The sequence below is a fragment of the Protopterus annectens genome, chromosome 1.part2 (assembly GCF_019279795.1).
Source record: "Protopterus annectens isolate FY-2018-M chromosome 1.part2, PAN1.0, whole genome shotgun sequence".
NCBI lineage: Eukaryota > Metazoa > Chordata > Ceratodontiformes > Protopteridae > Protopterus > Protopterus annectens.
The window spans coordinates 121,786,202-121,814,184 of record NC_056727.1 but is presented as its reverse complement, the minus strand read 5'-3'; the positions used below and the strand labels follow the sequence as shown (position 1 = coordinate 121,814,184).

The window sequence follows — 27,983 nt, the reverse complement described above, 5'->3', positions numbered from 1 at the left end:
CTCTTCTATCAACTTTCAAAGTAGATAAGGCCAGCAAATTTACAGAAAGTTGAATATTCAAACAAGTTTAAAAATGAAAATAAGAAAATGGATTTCCCCTCTTCTGGAAAAGACATCCTATTCATGTAAAGTACAGCCATTTCATGACCATCATCAAGCGGAATCTTGACCAATGGATGGGAAATCACAAATTCACACCTGAGGTGGTGCCCATGTGCCTTACGGATAGAGGCAGTCTGTAAAAATAGTCAAAACCCCGCTTGCTGACATTTGCCATCTTTCCCTTACAAATCGAAAACTGGGTAAAGGGCTATTGAACTATTAGCCGAGTAATCTCCTATGAACGTATAAATAGCATGCTTAAAACCCCTGTCCTTGCATGAGGCTGTCTTTTTACTTGTTAAATGTAGAATGGACAAGGTTGCAACTCACTGATCACACCTAGAAGAACTGAACCTCACAGATTGTTTTTTCCATAGAAATCACCGCCAGTGGTTTCTTTTACAACTACTGCAGAGAGACTTAGTTTTTCTAGTTTACACTTCTCTCCACAAATTCATGATTGTAGAGGTAGTAAGGGAAGTGTCAGATGAAGCACAGGGCTTTTCACCTGCAAATAAAAAAAAAAGTTATGCTTTACATCCAAACAAGGCTACAAACAGTTGCGTTTATCCAAAGATAGATCAATAAAAAAATAAATGATACCCTCTCATTTAGTTAGCTAATGATATGTCCAAGTTAAACTGTTTTCATATTCCAAATATATGTATAATGAGTCAGACAAAAAAGTAATTACTTCTGTTTGCAAACATAATAAAAGGTGTGCCCAGCCAGAAGTACAAACATACACAGTTAAATATGATGTAGCACTGCCACACTGTGCTTCCTCTCATTTTAGTTACAGGTCTAAGAGATACTTATAACAAAAAGGTAAAACATCTGTATATTCATATAAAAATAACACATGGAAGTTGCCTTCTATGGCTAAAGGCAGATTAAGGGGGAGATAAATGGGTCATTTGCCCTACCCACCACCCCCAACTGTTGTGCCGACTAGAATTTTTTTTTTTAACTTTTTAAAGCTTTGCCCATCTTTCTTAAAATTATAACTATTACAAAATGCAACAGAAAAATTCAAGTAAAATTCAACTCACGACAGTGGTTACTCTCTACCTAGTCCAGTTAACTGTTACAAAAAGCAAATCTCTTCGCAAGCTATTAAATTACTATTTTATATATATATATATATATATATATATATATATATATATATATATATATATATATATATTTTTTTTTTATTTATTTACACACAGTCCGGGTTTGTAAAAGGCAGATCATGTCTCCTAAACCTGATAGACTTCTTTAAAGCAGTCAAAGTCATAGATGAGGTTAAGGTGGTTCACACAGCCTATCTAGATCTCGCCAAGGCTTTCAACACCATCCCCTGCTCTGGAATTTATTTTTTAATGTTTTTATTTAACATTTGTTAACCGGGAAAGTCCGACTCGGTTTCACAGATCCTGTTTTCAGCGGAGGCCCGGGGAGAAATGCTCCCGAAGCATGTCTTTTAGAATTATAGACAAACTCACTAATCTAGGTATAAATCCCTATGTCACAAGATGGGTTGCCAACTGGCTTACTGACAGAACCCACAATGTGAAAGGAGCAGACTCCAAATCCGACTTCAGACCAGTGACAAGTGGAGTACCACAGGGTTCAGTCCTGGGTCCTCTCCTGTTTGGTATCTACTTCTCTGAAGTACAGGCTAACACAGAAGGTCTTTGCCTAACTAAGTTCGCAGATGACTGCAAACTAGGAGTCATAATAGAAACTCCTAACAATGTGGACATCCTACAAAAAGGACCTCACTGAGACAGTTGCCTGGTGTCAAAGCCATGGCCTCAAGCTCAATGCCAAAAAGTGCATTGTCATCCCCTTTGGTAAAAACTCTGTACTCATGAACTACCAAACAGGCGGTAGTCTACTTAACACTGAAAGTGTGATAAGAGACCTTAGGACACAGGTGGACAGTAGTCTCTCCTTTGATAATCACATTGCCACAGTGGTCAGGAAATCCTACTACGTGGCACACCTCATCACAAAAGGTTTCTCATCCAGAAAAAAAGAGGTCACTGTTCCCCTCTACTCATCACTCATTAGACCCATTATAGAGTACAACGCCCCTTTTGGTATGTACCTCACAAGACATCTACAACAACTGGAAAGGCCACAGAAATACCTCACAAAGAGGATTACTAGCCTCAAACAGATGCCCTACACAGACAGTCTCAAAAAACTCCAGCTTTACTCCATCGCATATCGCCTACTCGGAGACAATCTCTGCCTAACATACAAAACTATGTCAAACCCAGAACTGGTGGACATGCTCCACTTAAAGAAATCCTAATCCCTCTGAGCTACATGCTCTAGGGACCTAAACCTTGTCACCACAATAAACATAACATGCTGGATGAATAGATTCCTGTCCCAAAGACTTCCCATACTCTGGAACAGACTACCTATGTCAAACAGAGCTCCTCATTAGCACTCAAGAAAAATCTTGATGATTGGATGGGAAATAGAAAATTCACCCCCTGGGATCACTTCTGTGGCTCTGCTTGACAAGGGTACAGGATATTTTCTTGGGTGGCGAAAGCCAGGATACCCTTTTTGGCTAGGCTTATACAGGCCCTAGGGCCAATAGCCTAGTACCGACCTATGAACCTATATTCTCACCTCATGTTGGAGGCTAAATCATTTGCTGCCATGAGATTTACCTACTAGATTCTTTCAGTTTATACTGAGTCATTACATCAATGTGCAGTGAAAAATAATCAGTTCCCAACTACACACATATTTTAAGCAACCAGCAATGAGAGCACTTGCATATTCCTAACGTTTGTCCTGTGTTATAATTCTGGGCCACAATTATCTTGATTTGCCCAGTTAATCTCAGAGCCCTTATTTACTTTCCATATGCTAACCCAGAGGTTTCATGTTTTTCAAATCACCACTTTACATATTTGCTTTTCAACTGCATTCATTATCTGTTTAATTTCATTTACGCCATCTTCTCTTTAATTTCATTACATCATCTGAGGTGTCTTTTTGCTTCCATTTTCTAATAATGGCCTTTTTTGCCATTATGGGTATTAAAAACTGCACACTTTTAAAGGCCTGGATGACTTCTCTTTTACCCATTTCCTTAACACTGATTTCAAGTCCCCTCTAAAGTTTAAGTGTAGTTCAGTACATCTCTAGCATTTCCCACTTGCCTAAGGGAACATTTTTACTAGACACTCCAGTGTGTAAAAGTACTAAGCAAACAGTTCAAGGAGAATATCCTAAATCTCCTAGACTTTTTGTTGCATTTGTAGGTGCAGTGACACCTATTGCCAGGATTTATTTTACGAGATGCAGGCTAACCCTTCTAGACCAGTTTTCTCCTAGAACAAAAAGAGTAAACATTTGTATATACACATAAACGTTAATACTTGGATGTTGCTGTCTATTCCGGGATAGATTAAGGGGGAAATAAATGGGTCATATGCCCTGCCTTCACCCAGCTGTTGTGCTGATGACTAGACCAGTCAGTCCCAGAGCTCGTTTTATTTCTAACCGGCATCTGTATGCTCTACTAATGATTGCCCTTTTCTTTGCCGTATGTGTTCTGGCCTCTAGTAAAAAATCTACTATAGTCGACAAGCACTCACACTGAATAGTTTTCTCTAGTTCCCCCCACCCCTAAATTCAGTACATATTCCTATGCAACTTAAGTAGTCCTTATCATGTAGCTTGAATTCTTCCTTTGTTAGTTCCCAGTGTGTTAGTTCTCCTCTTTTACCAATCGCAGTACCTTAGGTCCTTAAGTTTATTCCTGCATATAACTGACACATGTCTCACCACCACTTCATCTATTTTGTAGTGTATCCTTTCAGTATACATTATAGGTCTTGCAATGCCTTTGTTTCGTATTTAGTAGTTTTCTAAAACAAACCATCAGATACTGCATTGCTTTAATCTAGTTTTTGGGTTTTCCTGTCTTATTCCAAAATTTGTAGGACTACTGCTGCTGCTGATGTTAATAGTATCTGCTTCCATTGTAGGAGATGTGCCCCATTTGGGATAAGTAAAATATGCACAGTCGCATGGTATAGTAATAAGCTTCTAAACCTGGTATCTCCATATCCCCTTGTCCTTCAGAAGCAGTACTTTTTCAAACTTTTCCTCTCTTTTTTTACTACCCTCAAAAAACCCTTTAATAAGTCTCTTAAAAAAATAAATCAGCTGGCTGACAAACGTATGTCTGCCCCACATATAAAACTAGCGGCACCAAGCTCATTTTAGCTGCAAACACTACTTTCCTCTTCCATGAATATCAACTTCCATTTTCTAAGTGTGGATGTTACTCTAGAAACTATTTTATACCACATCTCCTTTGCTGCTGCCCTCATATCCTTCCTTAACAGAGTCTACATTATAACCTCGAAGATACAAAATTTTGAATACCCATTCAATCGACACAAGTGCCGAATGCCCTCTTCACTGATCGGCCACATCATCTATTTCTTTCCAAGGGAAAGAAATCAGTAGACCAACTATCCACAGCACAAATCACTGAAGTGGGGGCTTTGCCCCCCACACCCTCCCAATGTGGGGGGCTGTGCCCCCTGCACATACCCTACCTAAATATACCAACTCCGAGATCGCACTACAGTGGAGAAAATGGCAGATTCAAAACAATGACCAACAGATTTCTTTCCCTTTGAAAGAAATAGATAATGTGGCTGTTTGCTCAAGAGGACATTCAACACTTGTGTCGATGAAAAGGTACTCAAGATTCTGCACCTTTGAATATTTAATATAGACCCTCTTAACCAAACATTCAAATACTTAGTTTTCTCACATCTCCCCACAAGAAAGGATATTCTTGCACCATGTGATGGGTTGAAATTTAATTTGTTACTATAGCTTTAGAAGCAGTCTCAGTGATCACATAGCCTGCAAGTTCCTTGAATAATTTTAACTGTTTAAATATTCAGGGTAGAGCTTTTTCATATTTTTTTTTTTTTTCTTTTTTTGCCAATGGCTCCAAGTGCAGGGTATATAGCAAACGGGACAACTGACATACACCTGCATGGTGCCTCTGGAAAATTCTGTTGGATTCAAAAGGGCAGCCAAAAAAAAAAAAAAAAAAAACTTTATAAATGCAGGAGAGTCTTGGTATATACAGAATAGTAGCTCAATCAAACTCTGGTGAAAGCTAAAACCTTTCAGGGTTTCCTCCATAAAATCCCAGCTTACTCTACAGAATGCATTTTTGGCTTAAATCCTTACTAACATGAGGGACTACTCTCAACCACATCTTACACCAACACAGTTCATAGTACAGTGTCAGCTGTACTACAAACTGTGTTAATGCAAAAAGTGCATTGTCAAATGTTTGCCTCCCTTGTACAAAACCACAATGGTCTAAAAAAAACCACAATGGTCTAAAATCCAATCAGGCTTGGTAGAAATGATGAAACTCTTTCAGCTAAATACAAACAAATGTCTTATAATAATGGTTCAATACTGAACAGTGTCTTTATGTGCCGGGATACAAAGGATCCTTGCCCTTCTTTTGGATTAGCATCACTTCTTTACACCATGAGGCAGACTCACCTTTTCAGGACTTGCAAAGCTTTCCCCAAACTTTTAAGATTTTATCTTTTACACATTTCAATTAGAATTCCATCTGTGCCAGTGGTCTTACCTGTGTTCAGACCCCTTACAGTCTCCCAAATTTCCTCTTCAGTTATTCCCATAAGCTTCACCATCCCCATCAATTTAAGTAGATCAAGTGCTCTTGGGTAGCCTTTCATTCCCTGTTTTAACTTTTAAATATTGCTTACATGTTGTTGTTTGTCTTTTGGCTTTTTCCCGGTAAGGGGTCGCCACAGCGGAACTCCGGTCCGCTAATGATTGGCAGTAGAGTTTTACAAAACGCCGAGGTGCCAGCTCGACGCCCAACCTTCAACGAAGGTACGCCCATTTACGCACGCATGTCTTTCAAACGTTACCCAACCAAGGGGAGGACATGCAGACTCCACAAAGAAGGCACTCTCAAGCCAAGCAGAGAATCGAACGGGAGAACCTCTTGCTGTGAGGTAACAACGCTACCGCTGTACCATAATAACCAATAAAGTAACCATTATTTCTCTAGCAAATGCGGGGTCTGATTCTAACTGACCCGTATCTGGTTTCTTCAACTTACAAACCATGCAATCAACATGTTACTTTAATCTCTGGGCTAGGGATTTTGTCATTTGCAGGGTAAAATCAAAGAAGGCTTATTTAAGTGGTTAAGACCTGAAGTAATTTACTGCACCTAGATAATCCTCTAGATCCTTCTTGACGTCAGGAAGCCAAACATCCCAACTACCACCTTTCAGAACTCTTTAATTCCTTCATATGTTTAATTTTCCTCACAGCTTTTAAATATTTGTGTTTTGGCATGCCTTCAAATATCATGAGCTTTCATACTAGTTGCTTGTTTCAATTTTTCTTAAGCCACATCCCATTTCATTGCCAAGTCTTAATTCTAAATGACTAGCTCAAATAGCTCATTTACTGTTTTACCCACCCAAGTGACAAAGTAATCCCCACTTAGCAAGTAGGCTGAAAACTGCCAATGCTTTTTCCAGCTACCTTCTTTTTGCTCCCTATCACTTGTACCCATGCGTGGTCAGGCAACAGAATCTGGTCGCTTGCTAAGCAAGAGGAATATATGATGTTTGACGTGTCCTGCCCAAACATAACCAATTGTTATACTCTGCTGAGTAACAAATGCATTCTGTATGTCCCTGACTTGTTGTCATGAAATCGTTCAAAAGCCAAATATCTTCATATATTTAAGTACCTCCCTTCTGCAGACATTCTCCATTGCCTAGGTCCTCCAGTGACATCTTTGTGACTAGTAGTATTCCAATCATCTGTTACTACTACTACTACCACTAGCACCACTCTTTCCTTAAGGGCTACCAAGTTCCCTATTATTTGCTTTAGTTTTTGCAGCCTAGTCCCCTGTGTGCGTGCGTGCGTGTGTGTATATATATATATATATATATATATATATATATATATAAAAAAAACAGCTGCCAATGGGATTTTCCTATTCCTCTAAGTGCCTTTTATCATCATATAACATTTCACTCCACCTGTAAACTGCTCCTCAGTTCTGAAAGCCTGCATCTTTTCTTAGAAGAATCCTAACACCCATTTCAAACCAGAAATACAGTTCAGTTAGTTTTCCACGCTTTTTCAAGTTTTTTTTAATGCATTTCTTGCATCAAACCCACAGTTACCTCCATTTTCTTAATGTAGCTTACTACTACATCCAACTTTTTTCTATTCACTTGCCCAGTGACTTGCTAAGGCATAACATTAATAATGCTTCTCATTTATGTTGTTTAATGTTGAACTTCATGTATCTCTTTCTCTGAGTTAAATAATTTAGTAACCCATGCCTGAACTCTAAATGCTATCTGGTTACTTGTTGTCCCTAATATCAGAAAGTAAACTATTACTATGAACATGCTATAAAAACAAATTACATACAATATCCTATATACATCTTTAAATAACCCAGTCGGAGCTAATGCTCTCACTGCGCCTACTGTTTCTCATGCCCACTTTCATTTTCCTAGAAAAAAATGACAAATCCAACGCCAAAGGATTTTATTACAAGCAAAGCTTTCGGGTAAACCACCCTTCTTCAGTGCTAATACTTCACCATAACAGTACTCGGTTTAAATAAGAGCAGATAAAAATCACATGATCACAGTCAGCCAATCTCATAACCCCTACAATTATAAAATATAATTACTTAAAACATGTTATTTAGAACTATACTAAAACTTACAAATATATACATCATAAACTTATACAGTTGCATTTGTCTTCTAATTAACACAGGTTTAATACTTACATAATTCTTCAGGCCAGGTTTGGAATCCACCTGCAGCTTGACTATCCATTCATAATCTTTATTCTCCAGTATATTGTTTACATCACCACCTCTAGCTTCTTTAAATACTATATCCATGGCCTAAATCTGAAATAGTGCTCGGGACCACTATTCACAATATGTTTACTTAATGCATTCATTTGGATTTTTCTACGAATATCCAATTTATCCTCAACAATTCGTTCTTTCAATTTCCTAGTGGTTAAAATGCAGTGACATATCTTATCTTATTAACTTGTTCTTTTGACAATTTTTCGATATTCTTACCCACTAAGAATGTAGGCTTACTAATATTAGACCTATTGCTGTAGACCTCTTTCCATATTCTCTCTATGACCACATCACTATCATAAAACTCTCTAGCCATTTCCTTAATTTGTTCTTCACATTTTCTATTGTCTGTATTCAGCCTGCTAACCCTAGTTAATTGTGCTTTCATTACACCACGAAAAATATAGGGTGCATGCATATTTGTTTATAAACATAGCGATTCACATGCACATCTTTCCTATGAATGCTAGTTTCAATTTGATCACCCTTTCCCTCTAGTTCTACATCCAAAAATGCCATTTTACAATCAGAACTTATCTTAAATTTCAGAAAACCTGTAGTACTATTCAAATACAGGACATACTCATTCAATTCTTCTTGGGTTCCATTCCACATCAGGAAACAGTCATCAACAAATCTGTGATAAAAACAAACTTTCTCATTCAGTACATTATTTCTACTATAAATACACTGCTTCTCCCATTGATGTAAAACTAAATTGGCATAGGTGTTTGCTATGGGGATACCCATGCAACACCAGCCAATTACAGGAATGGTTCATCAAAAAGAAAATATTTTTTGTCAATACTACATCCAATAATATACATACATCTCAATTTCCTTAGCAGGAAAACCTATCTCAATATTAAGTCACGGATGGCTTCAATGCCATACTCATTTGATATCACAGTAAAAAGTGAAGTTATGTCTTGCGTTACAAACAGGTTGTTTGTAAGATATGTCACTACATTTAATATAAGAACTAGTGAGATCAAGAAAATAATACAAACAAATTGGGGTGTATTGTTAGCAATGCCAGAACTACAAAAGATTCTGGATGCTAAACCTAGTTTTGCTTACAGAAACCTTAATATAAAAAGAAAGTCATGTTATAAAGATTTTGGACCTATGTGGTAGAGGTTGTACTGTAAGTTTGGTACAATTCATTGTATGAACTGCAGTTGCTGCAGCGACATTTTTTACAAATACAAATTTATTCTTCCCATAACGTATAAAGAGCATGTCTTTTACTGTTTTGCTAATTGTAATAGCACAAATGTGGTATACCTGGTGACCTTTGTTAAATGCTCATCATTTTATGTGGGGTACAACCACTAGGAAATTTAAAGGATGAACTGAGCATAAATCGGATATTCGTAGAAAAACCCAAAACGAATGCATTAAGTAAACATATTATGGATATTTGTCCCAAGGACTATTTCAAATTTAGGGCCATGGATGTATAAACAATATACTAGAGAATAAAGAATATGAAGGGATAGTCAGGCTGCAGGCGGATTCCAAACCTGGCCTGAACAATTCTACTAGTATTAAACCTATGTTATTTAGAAGACAAATGCAACTGTAAAAGTTCATGATGTATATATTTGTAGGTTTTAGTATGGTTCTAAATAACATTTTTAAGTAATTATATTTTATCATTATAGGGGTTATGGCTGACTGTGGTCATGTGACTTATCTGCTCTTTTTTAAAGTGAGTACTGTTATTGTGAAGTATTAGCACTGAATAAGGGTGGTTTACTCTGCTTGTTGTAATAAAATCCTTTGGCGTTGGATGTGTTTTTTTTCCTAGTCTTTTCAGTTTCCAGTAACCACTCTATCAACTTCTTATTCTACACTTTTACTTTCCCCTAGTTCAGTGTATGTTTTTATAAGTTCATCCCACTATCATTTTTTTTCTGGAGCCCCAAGAGAGGGAAAACTAAATTATGTAAAGCCCTAGTTTGAGAGTGATTGCCTCACTGCATTTTAAGTTCCTACAAGTGACTCATTTAACAGACATTAATATCACGCTGCTAGAGAACCTTAAACTCATGAAGCCTCCTCACTAACAAAAAGGAAAGGGGCAGTCAAATTGATAAATTCTGTTCTCAAATATGTTATGTCTGTAATGGCAGAAGTTTCGCATTCTCCTTGTTTAATGTATTTTAGTCAGATACTGTCATCTGTTTTATTAACTCCTGCCCCTGTGCTGCCTTGCCATCCCCTGTGATGAAGATTGCTGATCATCATCTTATTCAATCTGCCTAAGCACAAAAATTAAGTAGTGGTCAAGTATCCCCCTCAACATCTTTCTGAAGGTTTCTAACCACATGGGGTGAAAGCAACCTTGTAGATTATACTTTTTTAAAATATTGATATGTTTCAAACATGAATACAATACAAACTGCACAGCAAATGGATGCATTCCCCCTGGCTAAGAACCTCAGAGCATAAATCCTGTAAGCTCTAGCTATATAAATTTTTTCCTCGGGTACAGTGGTCCATTCCTCAAGGCATTACTTGATAAATTTCATACAGTTCCTTGGTTCCATTTGCTCTGGAATAGCAGTAAATCACATATGCCCTCTAGTTCAAGTTTTTGCATTACCTGCTTGTGGTGAAGCTCCACAGCTACCATTTTTTAACTTCAATTGTCATGAGCTGTAAATTTGCAATTGCATTAGCATATTCTGACAGTTTCTTCCATACATCGGATTTTGTGATTATTGGATGCAATATAGTCAAGTGAGGGAGGCACTTATTTTAAATATTTGAGGCCATTTGAATTATTTTAGTCTCAAATTATTCCAACAGGCCTTCCCGTGCTTCTATTTGTGGTGCAGACTCCCGTTTTTCTGATTCAGTACATCTTAGCCCTTAATTACTTCCCTGGTTTGCCAATCTTTTATTTGATTTTAAAGAGCTACTTTTATTTTATCTGTGCATTTTCTCACTAGCAATCAGAAGGGGAAATGTACTGGTGCTTTGTTACTTCTATGTAACTATTTTTTCTCATTTTTGGCTTAGGTCAACCTGGAGCTCCAACTACACCTGCTTACTCCCTCGTCACTATAATGTAAGCTCCCTTATTTTAAGGTTTTGATTTCTGACACAAAATATGTTCTCTGTTCAGCTACCACATCAACAAAGTAGCACATGCACAGTCATTCTTTTAAACAGAATTTACTCCATCCATCCACAACACCTTGCTACCCATTTTTGTATATGGGGTTGGGGTGTTACATCAACACTGACAATCATCTAGAGCCAATGTTCACAATGCCAGGTGGCTAGTCCTGTCTTAGTTGTTATTCCATACCACACACACACACAGCCAATTGAGAGGGAGTCCAATCCACCTATTGCATGCATTTGAAATGTAGAAGAAAACCAGAGCACTCAGAGAAACCCAACACAAACACAGGGAGGACATACAGACTCCACAAAGAAGGTGCCCCTGTTGAGAATAAAACTGGAGAACATCTTCCTGTGATGCAAGAACAGTACCCACTGTGCTGCCCCTAGAATTTACTCATACCTGGTATTCATACCTGGAGATAATCTTGGAAGGAGGCACTGTTAGGCAATCTGCAAGTTTATTTTCCTTTCTTTAAATATTCTGACATCTTGCCATTAGCTGAACACAGTTGCTTATGGAAAGAATTGCTGCCCCCCTCCCAAGTATAATTTGGTCTGTCTTAACAGACTTCTAAAAAGTGAATGAAGAAATGAACAAAACTTGTCAAATATTGCCATTCTGAAAGCGGTTAATGCTGAAAAGTAGAAATAAAAATGAATTATAATTTAAATAAAGCTCAACTCTGAGTCTAAAATATTGGCTTTTCAATTTTATCAGATACACAATATACATTTTTATGCAAGTTTACCACTTTTCTGTTCTAAATGCTATGATTCAGTTTCTTTAAGCATCACAACATTTGTTACAAATTCTGTAACTCATATACCCAATTTTGTCTCATTAAGGTTTAAAAGAATACAAAGGAATTTTTGTTCTTAATATTTGTATAAAACATTTCATGATATAAATTACATGTATAGAAAAGCAGTTTTATGTAGTATGTAGTCAGGGATATTTTAAATGTGAGGGTGGGGGAAGTCTTTTCAGTGATTACTGTATGTGAAAGATATTAAAGTAAATAAGTGTTTTTTTAGTCGTGAGAAATGTAGGTTTTGCAATGTAATAAGAGAAGTCAGTCTGGACAAAAGCAAATTTAGGTTACTATGCTGTGATCTTGAGCTGCTGGGGCGGGGGTGGGTTAGAAAATGGCACTGCTTTTATTTGTGGAGTTGAGATGTTTTCTCTTATATTTGCAAAAGTGAATATCTGGATTAATGCCCTTGGCTTCATCTATAAATGTTTTGGTAAGCAAGAAGGCTTGACAGATTAGACAAACTGATAAAAGCCACAAGAAGTGCAAAGTTTCTTCCATGTGCAATATTAGCTTCTTTTTCTCCATTAGCAGATATTTGGTGCGAGTCAGTAAGTCTGCAGCTGAAAGCACTTGTACATCATTCTGTTCTGTGCTGAGTGAAAGATCCCTTCAATGCATCTGCAGAGTTTACAATCACAGAAAGCCTGTAGAGGAGTTACTATTTTTTTTCTCTCTCACTGCTGAACTAAATTTCCATGGAGAAGAGCTGTCTGCAGGTGCAAGCACTTAATCTCAATAGTTCTTCATATTATTTGCAGAGGAAAATGCAACAAGTTACTCTCAATGGAGCCCCAAACAGCAAGTCCCTAAGGCAAGCAAACAATTCCTAGGACACTTTTCATAGGTGACTCCATTCTAAAATATACTGATGCCCCTCTAACCAGGCTGAAGATGATGATAATGGTCAGCTGCTTATCTGGAGCCAGGATCTGCCAAATAATGCAAACACAAGTCATTATGCCACAGGTACCAGTACAATTCCATTAAAGTCCATGCAAGTGTAAATGGCACAAGCTGTACCGCCCTGGACTATATGAAGAGAGACATTATGGAGCTTTTCAGACTGTTTCTTAGGCTGGTATGAGACTAGTATCGAGCAGCATATTACTATCACCAAATATTATGCCACAATATGAGCAACAAATGACTGCTTTCAACAACTGGCTGTCTTTTTGGTGTCATTCTACGGGTATCTCATTTTTTTTTTCAAACGCCTTTATTGAATTATCACTTGACAAAAGGCAATTTTACATTCACATAAAAGTAATCAAACTATATTAACATAAACTTTACACTTCACATATATTGCTAGATATATAATCTAAGCAATATTACATAAATTATTCATTTCCTGCCTTTTTTAAACATCCATTATTTAGCCATCACTTACTACATAGGCAATCATACTTTTATGTAAATGAAAACAAACCACACCAACACAATCCTAGTTGCAGGCATTTTCATCACAAACCATACTGACACTCTCCCAGTAGCAAACATTATACATCACTTATAATCTACCTAATCTTTCTCAAACATTATACAGCTCATTTACCTCATTCCTCCCTCCCTTGTAGTATTGTTCCCACAATTCCCATTTTTTCATATGCAGTTTGCTCAGACCCTTTTCTAAAGGTCTCAAATCCAGTTGTTTTATCTCTGTTACTATCTTCACATCTTCCAGTATAACTGGTTTAGATTTTGATTTCTATTTTCTAGTAATTGCTTTTTGGCAGCCACCATTATTTACACACAGCAAGGCCTTACCCTGTCTAGGCAATTCTAATTCTGTATCTGTAGCTCAGAAAAATCATCTCGCTCATTACACCAATCTGCACACCCAGCATCTCAGACAGTGCATCCCCCCAGGGAATCCTTAAAGTCTGGTAGTTCACCACACTCCCAGAAAATATGTTCCCAATTACCTCTTTCTTCCCCTTTACACCTTCAACATTTGCTTTCTGCCTGAGGAACAATTCTCTGGAGTGTACTTTGGGTATAAAAATATCTAAGTACAGATTTCCAGGCAAAAACCCTAAATCTTCTAGATTTTGTTATACATTTGGGAGACATACATATATCCTCCCATTGTTTCTTTGTGAATTGCTTAAACAATCTCTCTTCCCAATCCTTTCTAACCTCCTCCGATTGATTCTTATGGTCATCATGCAATATGTTATATGCTCTACTAATTATTCCTTTTTTAATGGCAACATTTGTTCTAGATTAAACTGATTCTTCCAGTAGAACACAGCAGACTGGGATTACCAAATCTGAAGGAGTACTTCAGAGCTACATGGTTAAGATTCGTATACATAGCACAAGTACAAAACTATACTTCAAAGTGGAAAAGGTTGATGATGAAACACAGGGGAAGCTCAAGAAACAAGGAGAGACTGGGTTTTTGGATGCATGCCTTTAAGAAGAATAAAAATAATCATGCAGAATATTATATCCATAAAGTATCAGAAAGTATTCTAAGAACTAAACCGACACGGGAATGGGAAAAGGAGATTATGCCGATACTGATGACTGCAATTAGGGATACAGACAATAGGCAAGAGGGGGGTGGAATTTATTGGAGAAAACTGGCAAATGAACCAAGGTCCTGGGAGCAAATAACTAGAGGGGGAAAGATGATAGAATGGGAAAATGCCAAGAGTTTATTTTGACTGCAGGTTAGAGATTGCCTTCCCTATCAGGGATTGATATCAGAGTATACGCAGAAAAAAAGAAATACAGCACTCCTAAACAAAAGAACTGGAATCAAATTTTTGTCAGCTTGGATATGCAAGGTTAACAGACCACATTGCTATGCCAAGGACAGTCTGTACCTTTTTTCTGTAGGCTTTCAAATAACGGCCATAATTTCATTCACCCCACTGGTGTCTTATTTTTTTTTTTAAGGCAATGCCAAATTGACAAACCTACAGGTATATGAAAATCAACTCAACTGAACCTCAAGGTGTTACTCCTCAATGCCAAGAGCCTAAATAAAAAATACACTCCTTCCAAGCCCTCCTCACTGTTGAGAATACAGACATCTCTGCAGTTACTGAGACATGGTTGAAAGCAGCCTTCCACATTATCAGACCAGTAAGCAGACAATGGCTAAAGACGGAGGTGTCTCAACATACATCAATAATGGGTCTATATTACATGATCGAAGTTTTACTACTTCGAATCAGTAAACATCAAACTTTACTGATCGAAGCAGTAAAACATCAAATCATTAATAAACATTTTGGAAAACAAAAAAATTACACAAAAGGGTGTATAAGCAGGGGGCAAGCCCCCCTGCACCCCCCCACACCACCGCTACTTAAATATACCAACTCAGAGATCACGCTACAGTGTAGAAATGGACAACTTCCAGTTCCGCACTGTATCGCACTGAAGTGTGATCTCGGAGTTGGTATATTTATGAAGCAGGGGGTGTAGGGGGCACATGGGGGCTTGCCCCCCAGCTTACACCCTTTTGTTTTACTTATTTTGTTTTAAAAACTGTTTTATTACTGATTCCGTTTTACTACTTCGATCAGTAAAGTTCGATGTTCACTGATTTGAAGTAGTAAAACTTCGATCATGTAATAAAGACCCATCAGTAACAAGCATACCTACAGGGTAGTCAAACAGGATGATGTGTTGCAGTTCCTCCATGTGCAGACTGCCATAGACAAAATCCTGTACCATATACTAGCCAGCTACAGGTCACCCCCCCCCCCATTTCCCAGGAAGTTCACAATACATACTTGGACCTACTGGAGACGCTTACCATCCAACCTAACGCACTACTCATGGGAGACTAATTACCCCTCTATATACTGGGAATCCTACACAGCCTCAGAGCTACAGGCACAGAGATTCCTGCACTTTGTAAATGCAAGTAACCTTGATCAAATAGTGAATACACTTACTAAAGGCTCTAACATACTGGACCTTGTGCTCACAAATATGGAGCAATGCTGCAACCACTGGGTGTCTCATCCTCTCTGGTAAATGTCCGACCATAAAGCTGTCTACTTCAAAATCCAAATCAACTCCATAATCCCATTAAAGCCATTAATACTTGGGAACTATTCCAAGACAAATTACCTTTTAAGTGGATGGTTTGTCAAGTCAGTGCCTCACCAAACCCCCAGAATGCAGAAGCTTAAGCTGACTTGCTCTCAGAAACTCTGCACAACCATGTCAATGGCTGTTTAGTGGCTCAAGGCTACCAGAAGTAAGCCCAAGACTACCCCCATCATGCTGGTAGCATTCCAAATTAAACAGGATATGCAACAAAAAATATTAAGGCAAAAATCAGGAAGGATAATTCCCATAAAGATAAAAACTCTCTCAAAACAAAATAGACAACTAAGTGGGCTAATTAGGTCAAGCAAAGCCAATGTTGAAATTAAGATAGCCTCCCAGGTGAAAGATAATCATAAGGCCTTCGACAGCTATGTCAGCAACTTCAAGGGCAGCACACAGCAATGTGCTGAACTGGTGATTAACAATGCCGCATTCACACAGCCTGGTGATATGTGAACATTTAATGGACAAACTCAGGCCCAGCTTTACCCACCCCTCTCATCCCAACCATCCCCCTCAAAAATACCGCTCCCAATTATAACAAGGGAGCATGCACTAGCTTGCACTCACTAAAGCCATGAATATGGCCTCAATGGGCCTTGATAACATCCCAGGATGCTTCCTGAACAGACTAAAATATGACTTATCAGGACCCCTGGAGTTATTATTTAACCATAGTCTTAAAACACAGTTCGTGCCATGTGAATGGAGGACTGTGAGGGTCATCCCCCTTCATAAGGGAGGGCCCTCAACAGTTCCTTTAAACTAAACTAAATATCCATTAGTATGACTAGTCTCATTTGTAAAGCCATGGAAATCATTAACAACGACATAGCAGACCTCCAGACACGGGATCCATCCCAGTTTACCTTTGGTAAAGGAAGGTCATGTTTAATGAATCCAGTGGGCTTCTTTGAAAAGGTCATTAAAGCAATGGATGAGGAGAATATTGTGCATACCACCTACCTAGATATGGCTAAACCATTTGATACAATACTCCACTAGGGCATTATCAACTAACTTACAGTATCCGTTTATAACACAATGGATAGCTAGCTGGCTCATTGACAGGACCTAGGAGGTTAGAATCGGTGAGGTCACCTCCTCTAAGAGACCAGTCACCACTGTAGTCCCCCCAGGGTTCAGTGCTAAGCCCACTGCTCTTTAGCAGTTACTTTGTTGATGTCAAAGACCCCTGGCTAACCAGTTTCACTTATTGTAAACTGGGCACAGTCACTGAATCCCCAAAGATAAGAATACACTTCAGGAAGGTCTAACACAAACACTTGGGTGCCAAAGCCATGCCTTAAAACTCAATACCACGAAATCCATTATATTACCTTTTGGGAAGTCCGCCATCCCAGGTTACTATGTCATCAATAAAATGCCCCTAAAAGTTGATTCACTAGTCATGAATCTGGAAACTCATGTAGACAGTAACCTAGCCCCTCAACTAACATATGTCCAAGGTAGTAAGAAAATCTTTCTGTGTTGCCCAACTTAAGTAAGTGCATGACATCTGGGTCCAGAGAGATCATCATGCAGCTGTACTCAGCCCTCAAGAGTATAATGCTCCCTTTGGTATGTACCTGACTAGACACATGCAGCAAATGGAACGTCCACCAAGGTTCTTTACAAAAAAGGATACAGGGAGTAAATACAATGTCCTACTCTGATCGCCTCCAAGCCCAGTCTCTTCACTCAGTATCATACAGACTTCTGAGAGTTGATCTTTGACTGGCATACAAAGCATGCCTAAAAAGTACAGTTTTGTACCTACCATAAATGTAGATGTTCGAGGATCTCCATTGCTGCAGTCCTTACATATGGGTAGTCCACTGTCCACAATCGGCCCGAATACCAAAGGGCTAGAACCGGCGTCGGTCATCGGCGCCCGAGACTGACGTCAGTACGTGCCAGTACAAATGCGCATGACCGACGCCATATACTCAGTCTTTCTTGCCTCAGATGCCAGAATGCAAAAAACACCACCCAAAACCCAACCTAAAAGGGGGAAGGGGGGAGGGAAAATTGGACTGCAGCAATGGAGATCCTCGAACATCTACATTTATGGTAGGTACAAAACTGTACTATGTTCTTCGTCTCCCATTGCTGCAGTCCTTACATATGGGTAGAATCCCAGAGCAACGGAAAAAAGGGAGGCTGGCCAACTAAATAGCATTAGGAGCTGCTAACATGCCCTGTAAGATTGCAGTGGCAAACCCAGCCCTAGACCTAGAATAAAGAGGTAAATGATGATGCTTTGTAAAGGTATGTACAGAAATCCAAGTAGCTGCTTCTAGAATGTCTTTAGTAGCTACCCCTCTCAAAAAAGCAGTAGAGGTGGCCGTAGCCCTAGTAGAATGAGGCCTGATCCCAACTGGAACATCCTTTCCATGATGAGAGTAACAAAAAGCAATACAATGGCCAATCCACTTGGAAATAGTTTGTTTCGAGACAGCTTTCCCTTGTGAAGTCAAAGCAAAAGAAACAAATAATTGTTGAGATCTTCTGAACTCTTTGGTTCTGCTCAAATAATACCTTAACTGCCTATGTACATCCAAAGAATGCAAAACTTTTTCCCCTTTATTTTGGGGGTTAGCATAAAAAGTAGGCAAATGTATAGATTGGTTCAATGCCACATTAGAAATCACTTTAGGCATAAATGTAGGATTAGTACATAAGGAAACTCTGTCATTGTGAAAGATCAGAAAAGGTTCCACTGCCATGAGGGCCTGTAATTCAGATACCCTTCTAGCAGAAGTAACAGCCAACAAAAAAGCAGTCTTCCAAGACAACAACTTCAAATCAACTGTAGCTGCAGGTTCAAAAGGAGGCAGAGTCAGCTTTTCCAAAACAAAATTAAGATCCCAGGCAGGAGTAGGAGCTCTTGGGGGTCTTATATTCTTTGCCCTCTAAGAAACTGTTTAACCAATGGATGTGAAAACAAAGGAGGGTCACAATCATAGTGAGCAGAAATAGCTGCAGCATGCACTTTTACAGAAGAGAAGGACAAACCCTTGTCCAATAATACAGTCAAATATTGCAATGTACAACTCAAATTAGGCAATTTGACATCAAAGCCTTTAGCTGAACTCCAAAGAAAAAATCTCTTCCATTTATCAGCATAAACCTTTCGAGTACTAGGTCGCCTGGCTTCCAAAATAACATCCAAAACTTGTTGAGGGAGCTGAAGGCCCTCCTTTAAAACAGAATGCGCCAGGCTGTCAGGTGTAGGGATTGCACCCTGACATTGAGAAAATGATTGTTTTCCTGAGACAATAAGTGAGGAATCTGTGGCAATGGCCAAGGTGTCCCATGAATTAAGCTCCTCAACAGAGGGTACCAATGCTGACGAGGCCAATCCGGTGCTATAAGGATCATGCAAGGTTTGTCCCTCCTGACTTTCAACAGTACCTTTGGAAGAAGAGGCAAGGGAGGAAAAGCATACACATGAAGGTTGCTCCAACTGAAGGATAGTGCATCTATTTTCCAGGCCGTTGGATGAAACAGCCTTGTGCAAAACCGTGGCAGTTGGAAATTCAGAGGAGAAGCAAACAGATCTATGTCTGGAGTTCCCCAAGCCATGGTCAACTGAAGAAATACCTGAGGGTCCAACTTCCATTCGTGAGGATCCACAATCTGTCTGCTCAGAACATCTGCTAAAGAATTTTGTGCTCCTGGCAGAAACTGTGCTCGAAGAGTGATGTGCAGATTTAAAGCAGTTTCCCATAACAGCATTGCTTGTCTGCAAAGAGGGTAAGAATGAGTTCCCCCCTGCTTGTTGATGTACCACATGACAGTTGTGTTGTCTGTTCGAATCAACACCAGTCCTGGTTGAAGTAGGCCCTTGAATGCTTCCAAAGCAAATTGAACTGCCAGCATCTCTTTCATGTTGATATGCAAGTGAAGTAGCTCTGGGGGCCAAAGGTCTTGAATCCATTTTCCTGTGAAATGAGCTCCCCAGGCTGACTCCGAGGCGTCTGTCGTTAATATCTGACTTGCCTCTGGTTGGGTCACAGAGTCCCTTGTTTAGGTGACATTCCTGAGCCCACCACACAAATTCTTTCTGAATGCAAGGCAGAATCAATGACAGTGTCCAAATCGTGGCTGTGTTGAGTCCAAACGCTTTTGAGATACCATTGCAGCTTCCTCATATGCAGTTTGGCATTGGGAAGTACTAGAATGCAAGATGCCATGAACTCCAAGGCTTGAAGGACTGTCCTTGCAGTCAGCCTGGACATTACTGATAACTGTTGGAAGTATAGGTGAAGATTTCTTTGTTTGTCCGGGATAAGAAATGCCATCTGAGCAGCTGTGTTCAGTCTTACACCCAGAAAACACATCTCTTGTGAGGGTACTAGACTGGACTTTATTTCGTTCACAGAGTACCCTAGGCATCTAAAACTGTCATTACATACTGCAGATGTTGAAGAAGTTCGTGCTTGCCTTGAGCCAGAATCAAACAGTCGTCCAGATAAGGATAAATTTGAATACCTTTTAGTCTGAGAAAAGCTATTACTGGAGCCAGGACTTTTGTGAATACCCTGGGCGCAGTAGACAAGCCAAAGGGCAATGCAGAGAACTGATAATGCAAATTCCCATTCCGAAATCTCAGGAATTTCCTGCAACTGGGCCTGATAGGAATGTGAAGATAGGCTTCTTTGAGATCCAGAGTCACCATCCAGTGATCTTTGCCCAACATAGGTAACAGCTGTTGCAGTGTTAACATCTTGAATTTTGGAATTTCCAGAAAGGTGTTTAGAATGGACAAATCCAGAATTGGTCTCCAAGTATTTCCCTTCTTTGGCACTAAGAAAAGACGGGAATAAAACCCTGTGCCCCTTTCTGCAGAAAGTACTTCCTGTATTGCTCCCAACTGAAGCAGAGAAGAAATTTGTGCCTGTGCTTCCAGTCTTTGCTGATGAGGCACATCCGGCATACCTTTGAAAGGAGGGAATGTGTGAAAATAAAATTTGTAGCCTCGATTTATTATGTCCAATACCCATTTGTCTTGGGTAACCAAATGCCAATTCCTTTTGAAAAGTCCCAGTTTTCCTCCTAGAGGAGCCGCCAGAAAGGCAGAGTCCGGCAGCTGAAGACACAGGTCATTGGGTCTGTTTCCGAAAGGACTGACCCCTGCCCTCCCCAGCAGAAAGGGTATACCTCTACCTCGCCTCGACCTGCCCCTAGATTGATAATCCGAAGAGGGGAAAGACCATCCCTTAGCAGGCCAATTTCTACTGAACTTAGGGGGCTGAACCTGTAAAAAGTCCTTAACCGTCTGCATAGACTTAGCTTTTTCCTCCATTTTTTTCAAAACTGATTCTACTGGAGGGCCAAAAAGAACATCAGATTGCAGAGGAGCATCCATAATTCGAGCCTTAACATGCTCTGACAAGGTCTGATCTTTAAGCCAGGCATGCCTGCGAACAACTGAACTAGTAGCAGCCACCCTGGAAGAAGCCTGTAAAGCATCAAAACCACACTGCAAAGAATGCTTACCAACTTGGTCTGAAGCATGCACTAAATCCTGAAGCTCCTTACATTCAATACCTTCAGCTAAAGCATCTACTTTACATTTTAATTGGCCCAGCAAATAATTTTGATACCTGAGCATATGAAACTGACAATTTAAAGCTCCCATAGCCAAAGTAGAAGAGGTATACAGTTTTTTACCCCACCTATCCAGGGCCCTAGCATCCTTGTCCAGAGGAACTGGATTCTTAACCACAGAAGCCCTAACACCTTTGGGGCCTTGAGTAATAGTTTCTGGATCAGCCCTAGGACTCTTATATAAGTACTTGTGAGCTTCCGGAACCCTGTAGTATCTATCTGGTTTAACCGGGCAGGAGGCAGAGAATCTGGGTTAAGGGCAGCCTCAGATAATACATCCTGAACAACATCCAGTACAGGGGGAATAGCCAAGGGCCTATGCTGAGGCAAAACAAGAATTCTCTTAGCCTATTACGAGAATCAGAATAATCCTGGCCTTCCCATTTGAAATGTTCCCTCATGGAATGCAAAGTCTCAGAGAAAGAAAAATCTTCTGGAGGGGCCAGAGGGAGTAGTGTCCTCAGCCTCCGAATCAGAATAGGGAGGAAATCCTGAAGTTCTTCCACAGAAGAATCTGACTCATTGGAAGACTGAACCAAACCCTCCAACTCTGTCTGTACCCTGGGCCTCTTCTCAGGGGCATAGAACCCTAATTAAAGTTATCAAATCTTCAGCCATCTTTAACATGTGCTTCCTAGGAGCTGGACCCTGGGGACTAGCACCAGCAGGGGCAGACTTAGACTTAGAATGGCTTTTGCTTTGAGAAGGAGGAGGCCTAACTACCCTATGAGGGGAGGGAACCACCGACATCTGGGAAGCACCCTCAGCCTGGCCTAACACAGGAGAAGCCACTTCCTGTAGTAACAAAGGCTCCCCTTGAGACTCAGGTAAACTTTCAGAAGGAGCCGCTGAAGTATTCGGTGGTTCTACAGAACCAGCGTCCGGAGTGGACGACTCATCCTATTTGGACCGCAAAGCCTTCTCTTTGCGTTTCTTAGAAGAACCAGGCATCGGAGAATCCGGCGGCATGTTGTAATTACAACGTTTACCAAACACAAGCTTAGCACAGTCCAACCGACGTTTAATAGTACGCTTGTTAAAAGTAGCACAAAAGCGACACCCAACCACGTCGTGCTCAGGCCCTAAACAAGGAATACAGAGTGAATGGTAATCCCTATGAGGAATCTGTTTCCCACAAGAAATACAGTTATTAACTTTTTCTGACATCCGTCAATACTGAGGCAAGAAAAAGACAAAAGTGTCCCCAACGGGGTACTTAGCCCAACTTGGTCTCCGGTCTGAAACTCAAAAACCGACAATTCCAGAACGCCGAACGGCACTTGCAAAAGGCTGCTTCTGCTTAGGACCACGCGGCAAGAAAGACTGAGTATATGGCGTCGGTCATGCGCATTTGTACTGGCACGTACTGACGTCAGTCTCGGGCGCCGATGACCGACGCCGGTTCTAGCCCTTTGGTATTCGGGCCAATTGTGGACAGCGGACTACCCATATGTAAGGACTGCAGCAATGGGAGACGAAGAACATCCTGTTTTGATGAACCTTCTGCACATCTACAAAACAAACAGTATCATAACAACAAGATTAAAAGACCTAAATTTTGCTTGCAACATAAATAGGACATGTTGGAGAGACAGAGCTGTTTCTCAGAAAAATCCCATTCGCTGTAACAGGCTCCCTATCCTTATTTAAAGGAAACTTGGACGAATAGATGGATAAATCGGAAATTCATCCCTGGTCTGGCAACTATGTCTTTGGTGGACAGAAGCAGTTAGTAAATCACCCCCTGTATAAATCAAATTTGTGAGTCACATTTGGGTTGCAAGACTAAGTTCATAAGGGCCCTAGTGGTAGTTAGCCTACTAATACACCCATGAACCTATGATCTCAGACCACCCACAACTTACTAGTAAGCATTACAATCTTGACCTAATGTAAAGACAGCAATAAAACACAAGTTAATTGCTTGTTGAGCTATTATGCTCAAGCCACTGTGACTTGGGTTTAGCCAATCCAAGCAAGTGACTGCCAGCCAAGCAAAAGTAATATGAACAAACTGCACCCTGAGCCAAAATGCTCAAACTAACAAAAATGAGCAACTCTGTGTCAAGGAAATCAGAAGACTTTATAGGTATGAATGTATCCAGAATAGAAAGAAAACTAAAAAAAATCTCAACAGTGCAATTTACTCCAGTTATGTATCACTTACACATTAAACAGCATATATTCTGCGTCAAATATCAAATTGTATCTGCTCCCCTTTATTCTTCGTCCCCAACATGCTATATTTCCAGTATCCCACTTTCCCTTTTTAGTCATTACAGGAAACTTCAGTTTCCACCTTTACATGTCTTCACATCCTTTTCTGTTCCTTAAAATCATGTTCAAAATTTTTTTCTACATTAATGTCTCCCTGCGTACAGCTTGTTAAAGTACAAAAAATAATCCTTAACTAAGTATAGTACTTAACAGCTAGAACAGACTGGTTAAGGGCCAGCTGGCAAAATCAACTAAGCAAGCATGCAAATACACTAGTCTACTCATCACTGAACAACCATCATAACAATTTATATACATATCCATTTATACACACACCAAACCCAGCACTCAAACAAAACATATGCATTCTTTTTATGTGGCAGCAAATCTCACCACCCCCCCAAAATTAATAGAACCAACTCTGAATTGTACTTACGTTGGTATTAAGGGCCACTCCAGACACAAAGTCACCAAGCACCTATCTCACAGCACATTCTTACAAACCTCCCACACATACATCTCAATCAGCCCATTCTGTTTGTCTGGATATGACCAAGGATTTCAACAGCATTTCACATAAGAGAACAGACAAATGAAATGTATTAGGATTACATGACAAAACAGCAACTTAGCAAAAGAATACAGCATTAGAGCGGGTTTATCACAAAAGGGGGGTACCAATGGTGTCCAACAGGGCTCTGTACTATGGCCACATCTTTTTGAGGCTATCTTCTCAGACACAGAAGTGATAAATGGAATATGGATAAGCTAACGTGCTGATAACTGCAAACTGGGTAAAATAATCAACTCAATAGTGGACACAGAAGTTCTCCAGAATGATCTATAAAAATGCACACCCAACATCACAAATTTCAAAAACCTACTTAAAAAAAAACACCACCTGGCTTTGTCCATGCTCTAGTCCTGGCTAATTCTACACCTCCTGTCTATAGGCCAGGTATACCTACTATCCTCCTGCCTAATGCCCACTTATACCTAATGACCCCCTCCATTACTGTCATTCATAATAAAACTCAATTCTCACCACTTACCTCCCCCCCCCGCAAAAAAACATAGCAGAAATCTATCCATTCTTTTTTCCTACAACCGTACATAAAGCATGCTCCATCTTACACCTCACTCTACTTTGCGTACCCTACCTTCTTCCCTGCTCTCTCTCCATGTAACTAAAATTTTCACTCTACTTTTCCTTGACTGCACCAAACTTCATCTCCCTCCTCACTTGACTACATACTCGACACTATACTTTCTCACAACCATGCTTTTCCTCGTGCTCTCTCTACAGACTTATCTTACACCTTTACTCTTATCACACTCCCTCCACTTTTCCCATCTTCTATAAAGTCCTTCCTCTCGTCTCTCTTCTTTAAGAGACTTTAGATAAGCACACCTTCACAACATCCCTCAACTTCCTATATAGTAAAACTATCTTTCCTGTGTCATTGCTTTGTCCACCATCTTTTATATAATGTCCCTATTAAAATAGGATTTAGAATTCTTATTCTTTATCTTTAGGTTTTTTAGCTAATGTACGTATGAGTGAGTGTTGTTCCAAAAATGAGACTACTGATGCATATGTAATGTCCTTTACTACTATGTAGTATGCTATGTTGCTATGCAAAGTAATGTATTTACTATTGTTTTTGGAGATTTTCTCCCGGGCTTCCCCTGAAAATGGGCTAACACCCAGTCGGACCTTCTGGGTAAACAAATGTGAAATAAAATAAATAACAGAAATTACTTCTTTTGTCAGTAACTAGACAGTGAACAAATTATAACTGCAGACTAAACTGTCAGACCATAAAAAAATGACACCATCACGAAAGAGCCAAGGTCAACAGCAGACCGTGATTTAAAGCTTGCCAAGCATGTATCTGCCAAAGTCAGTAAAGCATATTCTGCAGCCCATCCAGTTATAAAGGGCATGTCCGGTCGCTTCAGGTAGATTATTGTGCAACTTTATGCTTCACAGATTAGACCCATTATTGTAAACTAGGCTGAATTTTGCTGCCTTCAAACAGCCCACCAGAAAGAACTTGAAATTAGCACAAATATTAATTCCTAGAAAAATACAGGGTTGGAAACTTTTAAATGTTAAATTCTGTTTTTTATGTTAGTAAGAGATGACATCTGACTGGGTTACTAGTCAATTTCTGATTTTGTTCTTCTTAAAGCCAGTGGCAGTAATGCACCCCTGGGGGAGCCAACATTAGAGTGTGGAACCCAATAACATCAACAGAATAAAAAGTGACAGATTGCACACTCAGAAGATGCTCATCAACTTCCTTTAAAACTAATCTTGATATTATATATATGGAAAGTACAAAATATTAAATTTCTGAAGGCCAGCAGGTTCCAAGCTTGACAACTAAATCCATGAACCTCTATGGTCTGAGTGAATACAAATCAGCTCCCCATCATAATTTAACAGACTGTAATTGCAATCCCTGGGTTCACAAGACTATTACAGCAAACAGGAGTGATATGTACTATGTATAGTGTGCAGCACCTCAAAGTTTTCCTCCTCCTCTGGGGTGCTATGTGGTTACAGAAGAGGGTGTGGCACACATTTCCACAAATCAGGCACACATCGGAGATTACTATCCTGCAAAAGCATATTAAATCTGCAACAGCAAATTTTGCAGTTCACCATAATAATGTTCAAACTGCAGAACTTGCTATATCAAGCATCACAATTGTGACAGGAAGACCAGAAAGTTATATTCAGTTTCTGAATATAAGTATTGTTAGGAAGTACAGAAATAAAAAAATGATAAAACCTGTGATTTATATTGAAAGTTTTTGTCACTTCCTCCTGCTCTCTACTGATCTGATATCAAAGAATGGATTCCACATTCAGCAATACAAAATATTAAAGTAAGGAAATAGATTCTGATGTAATATACTAAGTAAACCAAACCACAACCATTTAAAGTATTTTCTCATATGGACCAACTCAACCCTTAAAGGTAGGATTCAGGATACTTTATGATTCTCTGTATTCCTTTTTGTCAGTCATTAACTTGTGCAATTTAAAGGTTCAAATGCAACAAAGCTATTAAACCAAATAAAAACTCAACTCACAAGTCAATTCAACAAAGCACTGAAAATCCAATACAGTATTAGTCTGGCCTTAGACCCAGACTTGGAATGTATATGGAATACTACAGAGTATGATCACCATCATGGATTACAGTTACATGAGGGCCCCCCCCCCCCCATCAATGATCTGATCAGAGTTATAGATTTGCTTTCTGAATATACAGGTATTTTGATGAGATGGATGGAAGAAAACTCTGAAGCTAGGTCTTCCAAAACTTTTTTTTTCTGCTTCAATATTAAGAGGTTTCTCCTCAATGCATCTCAAGCAAATGTTAGACTACATAACTGAAAAGACTTTTAGGCTCTGCTTCTAGTGGAACAAACTTTTTGTCAAAGTTACAGTCAAATTCAAGCTTAAACAATTTAAGACAGTTTCTGTTAAAACTGTTACTAAATGGCTAAATAAATAAATCAATTACAAACACACATGCACTCAAACATCACTTTCGTAGTGATTTTCATCCAACTTTTTTCAAAATTGCATCTCAAGTGATTTCCAAACCACTGACTTACATTAGCAATACATCACTTAAAAAAAGCTGAATCACCCCCAACACACAAACACTGAAGCATACAACATTCCAATTCCAGAAGTACTACTTACAAGAGAAATCAATGACTAGAAGAATGTTTACTTAAAACTGATCAAACATTGCTCAAAATATGGACGACTTTTTATGATCTAGATTTAAACATGGTTCTAGTACACAAACAGCAAATATGACAAAGACTAATCAACAGTGCACTTTTTTCCAATTTACATAGAGAGCATTTGTTAACTGTAAACTTCCTCCCTCTGCTGCATGCTGACCATCAAGCCTACCCTTTCTGGTTCCCCATTTGCTACCCAAGTGGTAGCAAAACCTGAAGTCCACTAATTCAACAGCTGTTAAGGGAAATAGACCATCAACATGGGCAAACATCTTTTTAAC

General features: G+C 39.4%; 1 protein-coding gene across 1 annotated transcript in view; it reads right to left on the bottom strand.

Annotated features, from left to right (window-relative positions):
• MTIF2 (mitochondrial translational initiation factor 2) overlaps positions 1 to 27,983 on the bottom strand; it is a gene marked incomplete in the record, with an annotated part of 1,010,271 nt that overhangs the window by 914,012 nt on the left and 68,276 nt on the right.